This window comes from Dipodomys spectabilis, unplaced genomic scaffold, assembly GCF_019054845.1.
Source record: "Dipodomys spectabilis isolate Male_0828 unplaced genomic scaffold, ASM1905484v1 ptg000370l, whole genome shotgun sequence".
In the NCBI taxonomy this organism is placed as follows: Eukaryota; Metazoa; Chordata; class Mammalia; order Rodentia; family Heteromyidae; genus Dipodomys; species Dipodomys spectabilis.
The window spans coordinates 94,905-109,761 of NW_024871047.1; the positions used below are offsets into that span (position 1 = coordinate 94,905).

The window sequence follows — 14,857 nt, forward strand, 5'->3', positions numbered from 1 at the left end:
GAAAGACTAAATATTTTCTCCTGAAAAACCACCCTAAGGCCAGACTATCTGTCCTTACCACTTCTATTCAACAGGGTATTAAAAGGGAATTCTAATAAGTAAGTAAGAGGAAAATAAAGGATAATGATAATGGAAAGGAATAAGTAAAAGCCTCTTCATTTACATATGAAATCTTACTTTATAGACCTACAATGGAATCCTTAATACCTAGGCTTACGATTTAACAAAGAACTATAACAAAGTTTAGGAAATAACAGTAAGTAAGCTCAATGCCTAAATATAGACCAGTAAAAATCTAAATTTCTGACATAATGGAATTACTTACTTTGAAGGAATATTGTATCCAAGGGGAGCTGGGATCATTAAGAAACAAAGAAAGAGGGCAGGCATGAGGATTGACACCTGTAATGATGGGAGGCAGAAATGGCAAGATTAATGTTCAAGGACAACCTAGGAAAAATAAAACTTGGTAACACCTCATCTCAAAATACAAGCTGGGTGCTGATGGCTCACACCTGAAATCCATGCTAATAGGAAGACTGAGAAGGGGACAAGCAGTTTAGGGCAAAAACATTTGAGAGATACTTTCTTAGATGCCCAATAGCTGCATGCAGTGCTATGTGCCTGTCACTGCAGGTTCATGGAAGCATAAATAATTAGATTACAGTCCAGACAGAAACTGAGATCCTATCTCAAAACGAAAGGGGTTAAAGGAATGTTCAGGAGGCTGAACACTCATTTTGCAAACAAAAGGTCTAGAATTCAAATTCCTGTACTGCGAGGGAGGTTGGGGGTTGGGTGATGAAGGAAGAACAAAATTGGTATTTGGGTGCATTAATCACATTTTTTGGCTGAGCAAATATAAAAAGCTGTTTTTCTTCTCTTAAAATATGATTCCTGAAACTAAAAATTAAAACACAAACATAAAACACTTAGGTATCTATCCATATCTACAGCTATATAGCTATCTATCTATAGATGGCAATAGCAAGACAGACAGGTATAGATATTGGGGAAGGGGGATTTGAACTCAGGGTTTCACACTCTTGCATATCAGCTTGTTTACTTAGCTTACGCTCTACCATTGAACATCCCTCCACCCAGCCTTTTGTTGGTTATTTTGGAGATATAGTCTCTTGGGCTTTTCTGCCTAGGCTGGGCTTTGAACCGCACTCTCCTGAGTAGCTATGGTTACAGGTTTGAGATGCTGGTACCTGGATAGGCAACCCCCCCCCTCCCTTTTTCTTATTTTTTAAAGTCACTGTGGGGACAAAATGGAAGTTCCTTTTCATTGTGAATAAAAAAGCCAAGTGAATGTGGGAGGCCCTCAAGCCCTCCCTCCCCCCACACACCCCAGTCAGATAGAGTAGTTGGGGAGCATGAAGAATTTACATAAATGCTTTAAGTGGTAAAACGTATAAGCTGACTGTTAAATATAGATATTGTAATCTCTGTGGCTACAGAAAAGAGAGGTAATAAAAACTTAAAATAACATTAAAAGGAAATACTTAGAATTATTCAAAGGAAAAAGAGAAACTAACAGAAATTAGAAAGGCAACAAAACCCAGCTTTGTTGGTTATTAGGGAATAATCAATTTAGCAATCCACAAAATATGACAGCTCTCCTAAATGTTCTCTATATGCACATACCCAGTCTGACATGCTTCAAGGCCAAATCCAAATGATATTACATAGCTCCAGAGTCTTCATTTAGTGTATGTATAAGAGGCATGGTGTGTGGGGGAGTTTAATCTAGACCATAATGAACATATCAGTCTTCAATAACCCATGCATTAATGGGGAATACCAAGTCATTAAGGAAGCATTTTGAATGAAACAGTATACTAAAAAAGGCAGAGACAAGGAAACAAGGAATCTTTTAGTCTTTTCCTGAGAGCTCTGGGGAAATGATAGGTTGCATTTTGGAGCAGGACACTTTTTATTTAAAAAAAAAAAAAAAGCACTAGACAAGAAAAAAATCATGAGAATCATCCAGCCAGAATTTCTCTAAAGGACCTAGTTTGTTAGCAGCCTTCTAGCCTTCACCGGTGGTGATCACATGACCAAAGGAGAGAGAATATAATAATTTCATATTCTGAACACATTGGTTGGGAAGGCAGGCAGGTTTTCAGGTTTTTCTTCCCACAGACAGAAACAGCATCCTGACGTGGGTGGCCTTGTCTGTTGGCTACTTTTCCACCTGACATGGGGTTCAGCGCTAACCACAACTCACAAACTAGCAACTAGCAACTCACAACTAGCAAGTTTCTGGACTTTCTTTAGCCTTGCCATTGCTGGTAAACAGACGGCTGTGGAACGTCACCGCCATCTCAGATGCTACACTAACACAGGCTAGGATTGTAAAAGACTGGAGTCTGTGTCACATCCAAATAGATCTGGGCCCAGCAGCAAGCTGTAACCAAATAGCTCCACCAGCAACTAGACCCACAGGTCCAGCGACCCCTCCTGAAGCGATTTCCTAACTGATGGCAATTGCTCTTGCAGCCTATATCCACTTGGATGAACCAGCGGTCTTCCTCTTTTCCTTGCTTATCTTGGTTTTATTTTTCTCTCTCAAATTTCTTTTTGCCTTCCAGCCTCTTGATTCTTCCCGATTTCAGATTTCTAGCTTCTTCAACTTCACCTCAAAAGTATTTAACAAAGCTAGCTTGTTAAAGTCATAGCAACCAAGCTAGAAAGACAACCAACTAACTGGGAAAAAATATTTACCAGCAATATATCAGACAATGGGGTTAATATCCTGTATATACAGGGAACTCAAGAAATTAATCCCTCCCAAACCTAACAAACCAATTACTAAATGGGCAAGGGACTATAAAGAGAGACTTCTCAGAAGAAGAGATAAAGATGGCAAAGAAGGCGCTGGGAAGGTGGCTCAGTGGTAGAGCGCTTACCTTGCATGCCTGAGGCCCTGGGTTTGATTCCTCAGCACCACATAAGCAAAAAAGAAAAAAGCTGGAAGTGGCACTGTGGCTCAAGTGGTAGGGCGCTAGCCTTGAGCTGATGAGCTGAGAGACAGCGCCCAGGTCTAGAGTTCAGGGCCCACGACTGGACACCCCCCCCCCCCAAAAAAAAGCAAAAATGGCAAAGAAACACATGAGGAAATGTTCATCATCACTGGTTGTAAAGGAAATGCAACCCTGAGATACCTCCTTACCCCAGTCAGAACGGCCCACATCCTAAAGTCAACCAGTGACAAATGCTGGAGGGGATGCAGAGAAAGAAGAACCCTATTACACTCCTGGTGGGAATGTACACTTATACAGCCCCTTTGGAAAGCAGTCTGGAGGATCCTCAGAAAGCTAAATATTGACCTCCCCTATGACCAGGATACAAGGACACATAGACCTCCGTGTTTACTGCAGCACTGTTCACAATAACCAGCATATGGAAACAACCCAGATGCACCCCCACAGATGAATGGATCCAAAAATTGTGGTATCTATACACAATGGAATATTATGCAGCCATTAGAAAGGACAAAATAATGGCATTTTCAGGGAAATAGATGGAACTAGAAGAAATCATGTTGAGTGAGGTAAGCCAAGAGCAAAGAGACAAATGGCACATGGTCTCCCTGATAAGTGGATGTTAAATCCAAAACGTGAATCTGGCTGAATCACTACTAAATAACCCCATGCTGCTGATCACATATATGGTATATATGTGCACACCGGAGGGAAAGTAGGAGGACACAGAACTAGAGAGAATCAGGGAAAAATATACAACAGTAGGACCCATCAGCTGCACTGGACAGTGATCAAAATGAACTAGGCAACTCAATGGCAGCGATGGGAGGGAGGGAATGAGAGGGAAAGAGGGAACAACTTACTCTAAACAAAAGGAAAGAAATGTACATATCACTCTATTTGGAAGAAATAACTGTATTGTCAAAGCTCATAGAACTCATAAACTCTATAGACGATAGACAATTTGCCCCATGAAAGTTAGAATGTGTTTGTGACTTTAACTAAACATCACTATCCCACAATACTGTGAAATTTGTGAAATTATGTAATCACTTAATCACAATAATTTGTAAAAAAAAAATGAATAGCAAAATATATAACAAAATAAAACCATAATCTATGTGTAAAAAAAGGCTAGCTTGTGCTTGTGTTATCACATTAGATGATCAGCTAAGGGCTGATTGTCCCTTAAGGAAAAAAAAAAAAGCCCAGGCCCAAATAAGTAACCCAATTTGCCCAAAGTTCCAGCAGCTAGGTAGGTGTTAAAAGACTAGAACCAAATTCTTTTTGAGTAAAGCCGTATTTGAGTAAGCTGTATTTCTGTGGTTAGGATGTTCTTCTTTTTCTTTTTTTTTTTTAAGGAAAAAAACCTGGTTTTCATTTCCAGAAATATTATTCTGTATGATCAACTACACATAGGTTTTATGATTTTGTGTTCCTCTCCTAAGAGCATAATTTATTATGTCTCTGTATTTTAGACCTAGCTTTCACATGAGAATATGTGCCATTGTTCTGAGCTCTGCTTACCTCATTTCACGAGTTGTTTTAGGTCCATTCATCTTCCTGCAAATGACATAATATTATATTCTTCCTAATGACTGTGCAAAATTCCACTGTATAGGCATTTTTTTTTTTCTTTTTCTTTTGCCAGTCCTTGGGCTTTAACTCAGAGCCTGGGCACTGTCCCTGAGCTTCTTTTGCTCAAGGATAGCATTCTACCACTAGAGGCTCAATGCCACTTCCAGATTTTTTTGTTTATATGGTACTAAGGAATCATACACAGCGTTTCATGAATGCTAGGCAAGCACTCTACCCCTAAGCCACGTTCCCAGCCCCATGGCACCACATTTTTAAAATACGTTAATTGAGATTAAGTGATTACATAAATTTCACAGTATTGTGAGATAGTGATACTTAAAGTCACAAACGCATTTTAACCTTCACAAGGCAAATTGTCATTATCATGGTCTATAAAGTTTGTGAATTCTATGAGCTTTGACAATACAACTATTTCTTCCACATCGGGTTATATGTACATTTCTTTTGTTTAGAGAAGCTGTTCCCTCTTTCCCTCTCATTCTCTCCTTCCCATCCCTGGCTTGAGTTGCTTAGTTCATTTTCATCAATGTCCAGTACAGTTGGTGGACCCCTCTGTTGTATGTCTTCTCGTTTCCCTCCTCCTAGCTTCCCTGCACGCGCGCGCACACACGCACACACGCACACGCACACACACACACACACACACACACACACACACACACACACACACACACACACACACGGTCAGGAACTTCTGGCCAGGGGATGGGAAGGTAGGTCAGTGGTAGAGTGCTTGCCTTGCATGCATGAGGCCCTGGGTTTGATTTCTCAACACCACATAAGCAGAAAAGGCTGGAAGTGGTACTGTGGCTCAAGTGGTAGAGCACTGGCCTTGAGCTGAAGACAGTGCCCAGGCCCAGAGTTTAGGACCCATGACCGGCAAAAAAAAAAAAAAAGAACTTCTGGCCATTTCAGTTTATGTGGTGCTGAGGAATCGAACCGAGGGCCTCGTGCATGCAAGGCAAGCACTCTACCACTGAGCCAACTTCATAGCCCAGCACCACATTTTTTTTTTTTAATCCACACATCTACTGTGGGGCATCTGAGCTATATCTACAATAGGGCAGCAATGAACATGGATGTGCAAGTGTCTTTATGGTATCCTGGCTTGTGATGTTCTGTGAGGATGTATGTTACTAATTGAAAAGATGGGAGAACAACCCAGAGAGAGGGAGTATTTGGGTCTAGTGAGTCACTGAATGACTCAACAGCAAAACGGGGCTTAGAACAAGCTGCTTGGCCAGGCATGGTGGTACAAGTCAGTACTGCAAGCAGTTGGAGACAGGAGGATTAGAAGATCAAGTCCACTTTAAAAACAGTAAGACTGTCTCAAAAAACAAAGGGCTCTTGGAACATGATTTACTGTACAGTGCTTGCTGTCCCTCAGCTCTTCAGCTCAATTTGAGCCACAGGGCCACTTCTAGGTTTTTCTGCTTATGTGGTGCTGAGGAATCGAACCCAGGGCTTCATGAAGGCAAGTGCTCTACCACTGAGCCACCTTCCCAGCTCATCTTATATGGTCATATGTTCAGTTTCAAAAGCTCTTATTAATTCACAAAAATGGTGCAAACTTTGTACCCTCACTTCCAACTATTCATGTCTCAATTTCTATTGAGTATATACCTGAGTTTTGAATGGCAATAGAATATATCAATTACATAATGATGAACTACTTGCCTCAATTTCAAACTGAGAAAACTGTCCCCAGAAAAGACCAAAGACAACCAGACCTGATGGTTCAGTTCTGTATTCCTAGTTTCTTGGGAGATTGGGGGAATACGGCTATGGCCAGACAAATATAACCAACATGATCTAGAGAATAACTAGTGCAAAAAGGTTCTGGGAGGACTGGCTCAAATGGTAGCCTAGCACTACCAAGCACAAGGCTTTGAAACCATTCAATTCCTAGTACTTCCAAAAAGGAAAAAAGGAGGAAAGAAAAGAAAAACAGACAGGCCAGCCAGCCAGAGACAAAAGAAAGGGAGGGGGGAGGGGAACCACAGGAAGGCAGGGAGAAGAAAGAGGAGAGAGAGGGAACCAGAGGTAGAGTTTCATTGAATGCCGAAAATATGTGTTCAAGATGTACTAGCTCCATTGCATTTTTCTTTTTTCATAAGTAATTGTTCCAAGCCAGACACCAGTGGCTCATGTCCTTAACCTTAGCTACTCAGGAGGGTGAAATCTGAGGATTGTGGTTTGAAACCAACCTGGGCAGGAAAGTCTGAGAGATTCTTATCTCCGATGAACGACAGAAAAACCCATAAGTGGAGCTGTAGCTCACTAGTCTTGGGGCAATGCTCAGGCACAGGGCCCATGGCCTGAGTTCAAGCCCCAGAACAGGAGAAAGAAAGAAAGAAAAAAAGAAAGAGAGAAAGAAAGAAAGAGAGAGAGAGAAAGGGAGGGGGGAGGGAGGGAGGAAGGAAGGAAAGGAGGAAAGAAGAGAGAGAAAGAAAGAGAATGAAGAGAGAGGGAGGAAAGGAGGGAGGGGACAAGGGAAGGCAGGGAGGAGAGGGGGGAAGGGAAGAGCCGTGAAGGGATTAAATTTGGAAGGCAGGCAGGCAGGCATGCAGGCTGTTTTTCCTACTTGGCTATAAAACACACATAAGCAGCTGGGCACATGTGGCTAACACCTGTAATACTACCTACTCAGGAGGCTGAAATCTGAGTACTTCGATTCAAAGCCAGGAAAGTCCATGAGCGGCTTATCACCAATTAATCACAAAAAACCTGAAGTGGAGCTTCAAGTGGTAGAGAACTAACCTTAAGCACAAAAGATCAGGGACAGCACTCAGGCCTAGGGGTTCAAGCTCTGCGAGTGGCAAAAAGAAAAAGAAAAAAAAGGATAAGAAATTCCAATAAGTAGAACACTTAGGACTTCACTGTCATAGTCACATTTAGCATACATTACAAAAGCATTCCATTGAAAACTCAAAATGGGCACAGGCTAGGACAATGATCTTTATGTTCACAAACTAAGATGAATAGATAAGACTTATAGGCTTGTCATTTCTGAAAATTCACATAACTTCTTTTACTTGCCATTTTCAGTGCGTGTGTGAGCGTGTGCGCACGCACCATTCCTGGGCTTGGACTCAGGGCCTGGGCATTGTCCCTGAGCGTTTGTGCTTATGGCTAGTGCTTAAGGCTACTCCACTTCTGGCTTCTTTGTTGTTAATTGGAAGTAAGAGTCTCAAAGACTTTCCTGTCCAGGCTGGCTTTGAATTGCCATCCCCAGATTTGTTTCCTGAATAGCTGGGATTACAAGCATGAGCCACAGGCGTCCAGCAGAATGGAATCTTAATATAATTTTGATTTCCATTCATTTGATGGTAAAGCTTTTCATGTGTTTATTGGTTACTTGTATTTCTTAGTTTGAGAACTGTTTAGTCTATTGACTCACTGATTTTATAATTTCTACTGGAATTTTGAGTTCTTTATATATTCTGGATATGAATACAGTCTCAGAAGAGTAGTTGGACAAAACTCCCACTGTCTATACACAATTACTTCATTCTGGTAAGTTTCCTTTGCCGGGGAGGTTTTTAATTTGATGAAAACACATGTCAATTGATATTCTTGCCTGCTCAGGAAAATCATTTTGTACAACTGCAATTCAAAGGGCTTCTGTGTAGTGAGCTTCTTTTGCTCAAGGGTAGCACTGTACGCCAGCCACAGCTGCACTTGAAGCTTTTTCTGTAATTTATTGGAGATAACAGTCTTAGACTTTACTGCCTGATATAGCTTTGAACTGTGACCCTCAAATCTGATTCTGAGTAGCTATGATTATAGGTGTGAGTCACTGGCATGAAGCATGAGTTCATTCCTTGAGTCTGTGTTCTATTTCACATTTCAATATGTTGGTGTGTGTGTGTGTGTGTGTTTTGGGGTCCGGTAGTGGGTCCTGAACTCTGGGCCTGGGCGCTGTCCCTCAGCTCTTCAGCTCAAGGCTAGTGCTCTACCACTTGAGCCATAGCTCCACTTCTGGCTTTTTTCTTTTTGCTTATGTGGTGCTGAGGAATCGAACCCAGGGCCTCACGCATGCAAGGCAAGCGCTCTAACCACTGAGCCACCTTCCCAGCCCTTGTGTGTGTGTGTGTACGCGCGCACGCACATGCACGCACACACGCTAGGGCATACACAAGTAACCTGTTCTTTTAGTTACGATGGCTCTGCTGTATCATCTGAAGTTTTGTGAAACCTCTTTTGGCTCAAGATTGCTTTGAGTATTCAGGATCTTCTATGCATCTACATGAATTTTGGGATTGATTTTCATATTTCTGTGTAAAATGTCATTGATATGTTGAATCTGTAGATTGTTTTCGGTAACATGAATAGCCTATTTGGTTTGGATTATTTATCTGCGTTTAATTAGTGCTCTACCACTTTGAGCCACACCGCCACTTCCCGTTTTCTGGTGGTAAATTGGACATAAGTCTCATGGATTTTCCTTCCCGGGCTGGCTTTGAACCTCAATCCGCACATCTGTCTCCTAGCTAAGATTACAGGCATGAGCCACCGGTGCCTGAACTCTGGGCTTGGGCACGGTCCCTCAGCTCTTCAGCTCAAGGCTAGCGCTCTACTTCTTGAGCCACAGCACCACTTACATTTTCCTGAGTGGCTTACTGGAGATATTTTTTCCTCTCCAGTTCACAAATTTTTGCCCGTTTATCATTCTTTCCTTCTATTGAGTTTGCATTTGGCTTGTTCTTGTATTTTTAAGACCTTGACATTGTTATGTGGACTCAGGGCCTCTAAACTTGAGCCATGTCTCCAGGCCTGCTTTTTACTGTTTACTTTAGAAATAGAATATAGTGGACTTTTCTACTCAGGCTAGCTGGCCTAGAACTGACATCTTCCAGATTTTAGGCTGCTTAGTAGTTGGGATTACAGGTTTAAGCCATTGATAACTGCCTTCATGCCCCCATCCTGCCATTTCCTCCCTCAAACTGAAGACTGTCAGTATCATCAGCCTTCTGGGATTGATTGATTGATTTGAGACAAGGTGTCTCATTTTTGTCAAGATTAGATCTCAACTTACAAACCTCTTGCTCCAGCCTCTTGAGTAGCTAGGATTACAGGCACGTCCCATCATGTCTAGCTTCTTTGGAGTTTAATGTAGATGGGTATAAATTTCTCTTAGAATTGCCTTCACTCAGTCTCAAGTGAGGGGTGTGTGTGTGTGAGAGAGAGACACAGAGAGAGAGAGAGAGAGTGGGTGTTGGTACTAGGGCTTTAATTCAGGAGCAATATCCTTTAGCATTATCACTCAGTGGAGTTCTACCTCTTGGGCCACACTTCCAGTTTTTTGCTGGTTATCTGGAGACCAAAGTCTCAGGCATTTCTTCCAGAGCTGGCTTCTAACAGCAATCCTCAGTTCTCAGCTTTCTGAATAGCTAAGACAACTGTAAGCCACTGGTACCCTGCTTTGAAAATCTGCGTGTGTTTGTGCATGCGTGCTTGCATGAGCATGTCATGACTGAAACTAGGGCTTGAACTTAGTGACTGGGCACTGTCCCTTGGCTTTTCTGCTCAAGGCTGGCACTCTACCACTTGAACAAGAGTTCAAATTGCAAATTTTTGCTGGTTAATTGAAAAAAAAATTATCCCCTGTATGATTTCTTCAATCACTTGATCATTCAGAAGTATAATTCTTTTGTTGTTGACTTCTAGTTATATTCCATCAGGATCTACTAAGATGCCAGTGATTGCTTCAGTATTTTTTATTTGTTAAGATTTGTTTTATGGTCTAAAATGAGATCGATTTTGGATTTCATGGGTGAAGAGAGAATGTCTGTTGTGAAACTGTTGGATGAAATTTTTCTGTACATGTCTGTGAGTTTATATGATCTGTGGAATAGTTCAGCAAGTTTCTTCATTGAATTTTAATTAATGATCTATTAGTTACTGTTTGATACTGAGGTCATTCTTTATTATTTTATCTAGCAGGTTTTTTTTTGTTGTTGTTGTTTTGTTTTTTTGTCGGTCATGAGGCCTAAACTCGGGCCTGGGCAATGTCCCTCAGCTCTTCAGCTGTAGACTAGAACTCTACCACTTGAGCCTCAGCCCCACTTCCGGCTTTTTCTGCTCATGTGGTGCTGAGGAATCGAACGAAGGGCCTCATGCATGCAAGGCAAGCGCTCTACCACTAAGCCACCTTCCCAGCCCATATCTAGCACTTTTTGTGTCCAGTAGTACTTGCATTTTATGAAATTTAGTGAACCAACATCCGTGTTCTCGACCTTAGGATTTCTGTTGTTATTCTGATGACTTTCTTCTTTGTTTCCTTCGTTCCTTCATTCCTTCCTTCCATCATGGGGCTTGAACTTGGCCTGAGCACTGTCCCTGAGCACTTCAGCTCAAGGCTAGTTCTTTACTACTTTGAGCCACAGTGCTACTTCCAGTTTTATGGTGGTAAACTGGAAACAAGAGTCTCATGGACTTGTAGCTAGGATTACAGGTGTGAGCTGACTTTGACTTTTTATTTCTTCTTTTAATGCATGCATTCAAGACCTTGGACTTTTGCATTGCTTTTTGGCTCTACCATTTGAAATCCACTTCTGGTTTTTGCTGGTTAATTGCATTTAATCTTCTTGGATTTGCCTGTCCAGACGGACTTCCATACTCAGATCTAAGCTTCTTGAGTAGTTAGGACTACAAACAAGAGGCTCTAGTACTCAGTATGTTTGACTTTGTGCTTATCTCTTTTGACCATCAGTATTCCATCTTATACTTTTGGCACTTTTTCATGACATAGGAGAGGTTTTTATTCTATTCATGTGTTTTTGGTGTTTAAACGCTTCTGGTAGAATTTGGAAAGTGTATGAATTTCCTGAGCATATTTCCTTTCCTTATTGAGGTAGTGTCTTGAAGTAATCATTCTCCTGAACTAGTCTCCTGACTGTTGTTACTACAGGAATGTGTCACCATACTTGGTTGGTTGAATAGATTTTTTTTTTTTTGGTCAGTTTTGGGGCTTGACCTCTGGGTCTGGGCACTATCCCTCACCTCTTTTTTTGGTCGGTCATGGGGCTTGAACTCTGGGCTTGGGCACTGTCCCTGCACTCTTCAGCTCAAGGCAAACGTTCTACCACTTGAGCCACAGTGCCACTTCTCGTTTTTTAGTGGTTTATTGGAGATGAGTCTCATGGACTTTCCTGCCTGGGCTGGCTTTGAACCGTGATCCTCAGATCTCAGCCTCCTGAGTAGCTGGGATTACAAGCTTGAGCCACAGGCGCCCGGCTTATCCCTCAGGGTAACACTCTACCACTTGAGCCAGTGCCACTTCCGGTTTTTTCTGCTTGTGTGGTGCTCAGGAATTGAACCCAGGGCCTCATGATGCAAGGCAAGCACTCTATCACCTCCCCAACCCTGAACAATTTTTTTATGCTTCAAGTTTATACCTTTGCTTCTTCATCTACACCAAGAATTCATAAGTTTGGTGTCAATTTTGTTCGTTTTTCTTTTACTTTTGTGCCAGTCCTAGGGATTGAAATCCTGGCCTGTGTACTGTGCCTGAGCTTTTCTGTTCAATATTAGCACTTTTACCACTTGACCTACAGCTCCACCTCTGACTTTTGATGGTTTGTTGAAGATAAATGTCTGGGACTTTTCGGCCAGGGTTGGCTTAGAACCATCTTCAGATACTAGCTTCTTGAATAGGATTACAAGCATGAACCATTGGAAATTGGTTTGTTTCCCATTGCTTGAAGTGCATGGTCATGAGTTTTTGCTTGTTGTTTTATCATTTTCTTTATTGCTGTTTTTTTTGTTTTTTGTTTTTTTGGGTCCAGTCGTGGGGCCTGAACTCTGGGCCTGGGTGCTGTCCCTCAGCTCTTCAGCTAAAGGCTAGCGCTCTACCAGTTGAGCCACAGCGCCACTTCTGGCTTTTTTCTTTTTGTTTATGTGGTGCTGAGGAATTGAACCCAGGGTCTCAGGCATGCAAGGCAAGCGCTCTACCACTGAGCCACCTTCCCAGCCCCTTTATTGCTGTTTAACAGTTAAAATTTCGCAAGCTTGGATTCAACTCCTAATGTTCTTCTGCATGATCTACTGCATTCTTCTGCATATTTTAGCTCCTTCATGATGCTGTCTCAGTAAACTGCCTTTATCCATTAGAGAATGTGTGTATATGAGTGAACATCGGTATTGGAACTGAAGTTGGGGCCTGGGTACTGTCCCTTAGTTTCTTCATTCAAGGCTGGTGCTATACCACTTAAGCCACAGCTCCACTTCTGGCTTTTTAGTTGTTAATTGGAGATAAGAGTCTCAAAGACTTTACTGTCTTTTGGGGCTTTTAACAAGGATCCTCACACTCAGACTCCTTAGTAGCTAAGATTACAGCTGTTAGTCACCAGTGCGCAGCAGCCCACTGGCTTTTTGAAAGATTTTATTGAATTTTTTTTTTTTTTGGGTCAGTTGTGGGGCTTGAATTCTGGGCCTGGGTGCTGTCCCTCAGATCTTCAGCTCAAGGCGAGTGCTCTACCACTTGAGCCACAGCGCAACCTCTGGTTTCCTGATGGTTAATTGGAGATAAGAATCTCATGGACTTTCCTGCCCCAGCTGGCTTCGAACAGCAATCCTGAGATGTCAGCCTTCTGAGTAGCTATGATTATGGGCATGAGCCACCAGTACCCAACTTATTGAATTTTTCATTTCCCAAGCTTTTGTTTGGTTCTTTTTCATTATTTCTTACCGCATTGCTGAATGTCTTTTTCAGGTTGATGAATTTCTCATTCACAACATGAATTGATTACAGAGGTACATTTTACCCATTTACTTGACTCTTCTTTGGGGTCAGCGATCATTTTAAAGCCAGACATTTAAATCATTTGTTATTTCAAACATTTCAACATCTTTTGAATCAGTTATTAAAGAATTAAGAACTCTGGGGGGAGTTGATATTGCCTTCTTTTTCATATGCTTTTGAGGCCTTCTCTTGAGTGTGCAACTCTTTTTTACTCAGAAACAAACCAGTATAAGAGCACTTTGGTAGTTTCTGTACGTGTGCTGAGAAGGGCAGGCTAGTTAATTCTATGGTTGCAGTCAGTGACCAGGCTACATTTTCTTCAAAGGCTTCCTTTGTTGCACATAGAGAGCTGTTACTAGCCTTAGTAGGCTTTGCAGCCTGGGCCTTGCTGCAGAAGTCTCTTGTTCGTACATCCAGGAATAGTAAACATCTAAGCTGAATGCTGTGAAGGGTAATTGGGGAAAGCAACAAAATACTGAGATATGCACTAGAGGGGGTTGCAATGGAGGAATGGGGGGGCCTCTTAGCCCTTTCAAACCTGGCCTAGCAGTAAACAACTTTTGAAGAGGGAGGAGGGTGCAGAGTTCCGGTGATGCCCCACACCTGGGCTGAAAGCTTTCAGATCTGTCCTGCAGCGTACCACATGGGGCAGAAGGGGCAGCTCCACAGACTGAGCAATTTGTTGGCCCCAGGCTTTCATCTCTTAACTCTACAGGAATGCACAGGCTATGGGGGCTAATCCTTCACCATAGAAGGTGGTGACTACTGGCCATGGCACCTTTCACAGCTGTTATTTCCTGTTGCTGAAACTTCTCAATGGGTCTGAATCAGGACTTCCCTTTCACCCCAACTGCTTCTGGGATCAGTATGCTACCCAGATAACAATTCCTCCATGTAGCTCAATCCGGAACAATAAGCGTACGGCGGCGTGTAGCTGTAGCTCGCCAAGACACACGGAACAATTTGGTGCTGTTTTTCCCCCAATGAGCCAGAGTCAGTGTTACAGTACACCTTCAGGGTGTATTTAGTGATTTTGAGAACTGTGACTTTTCTGCTGCAGCTAGGATTGCTGGTTTGCTGTCACCAGGGTTGTGTGACTTACCTAGTGGTTGCGGCTTCATTCTCCCTTCTACCTGGTGACACAAGGTTGTAGCAGAAGACCTTTGCCTTCTTTTCTCTTTGGCAACTGTATGCTGCTTTTTTGCTGTCCGGTCATCTGATTTCTGATGCTCTGCGTCTGTATCTTCTGATTGTCTTATTGCCTTCTTATTCATATAGTCACAAGGAAGAAATTTGTATTCTGATATCTTGCCCCAGAAACTCCATTATTTTATTTCCAAGATTTTTGGGAGTGGTTGAGTGGGGGGAGTCCAGAAAACATTTTTTGTTACTCTAACTCTTCTTATTCATGGAATCATGCAAACACGGAGGCAATTTTTAATCCACCATTTTCCCCAAAGTGCTTTTTGACAGTATTTAAAATTTGAGGTACAGTATATATACAATGAACTGTCAACCTGTT

At 42.1% G+C, this 14,857-nt stretch overlaps 1 long non-coding RNA gene across 1 annotated transcript in view; it reads right to left on the reverse strand.

Moving 5' to 3' along the window:
* The window catches only part of LOC122096362, a 54,259-nt gene that overhangs the window by 225 nt on the left and 39,177 nt on the right, over nt 1-14,857 (reverse strand). The window contains exon 3 of the long non-coding RNA XR_006145289.1: nt 326-402. This is a non-coding gene — a long non-coding RNA (uncharacterized LOC122096362). The remainder of the gene's footprint in view (nt 1-325; nt 403-14,857) is intronic.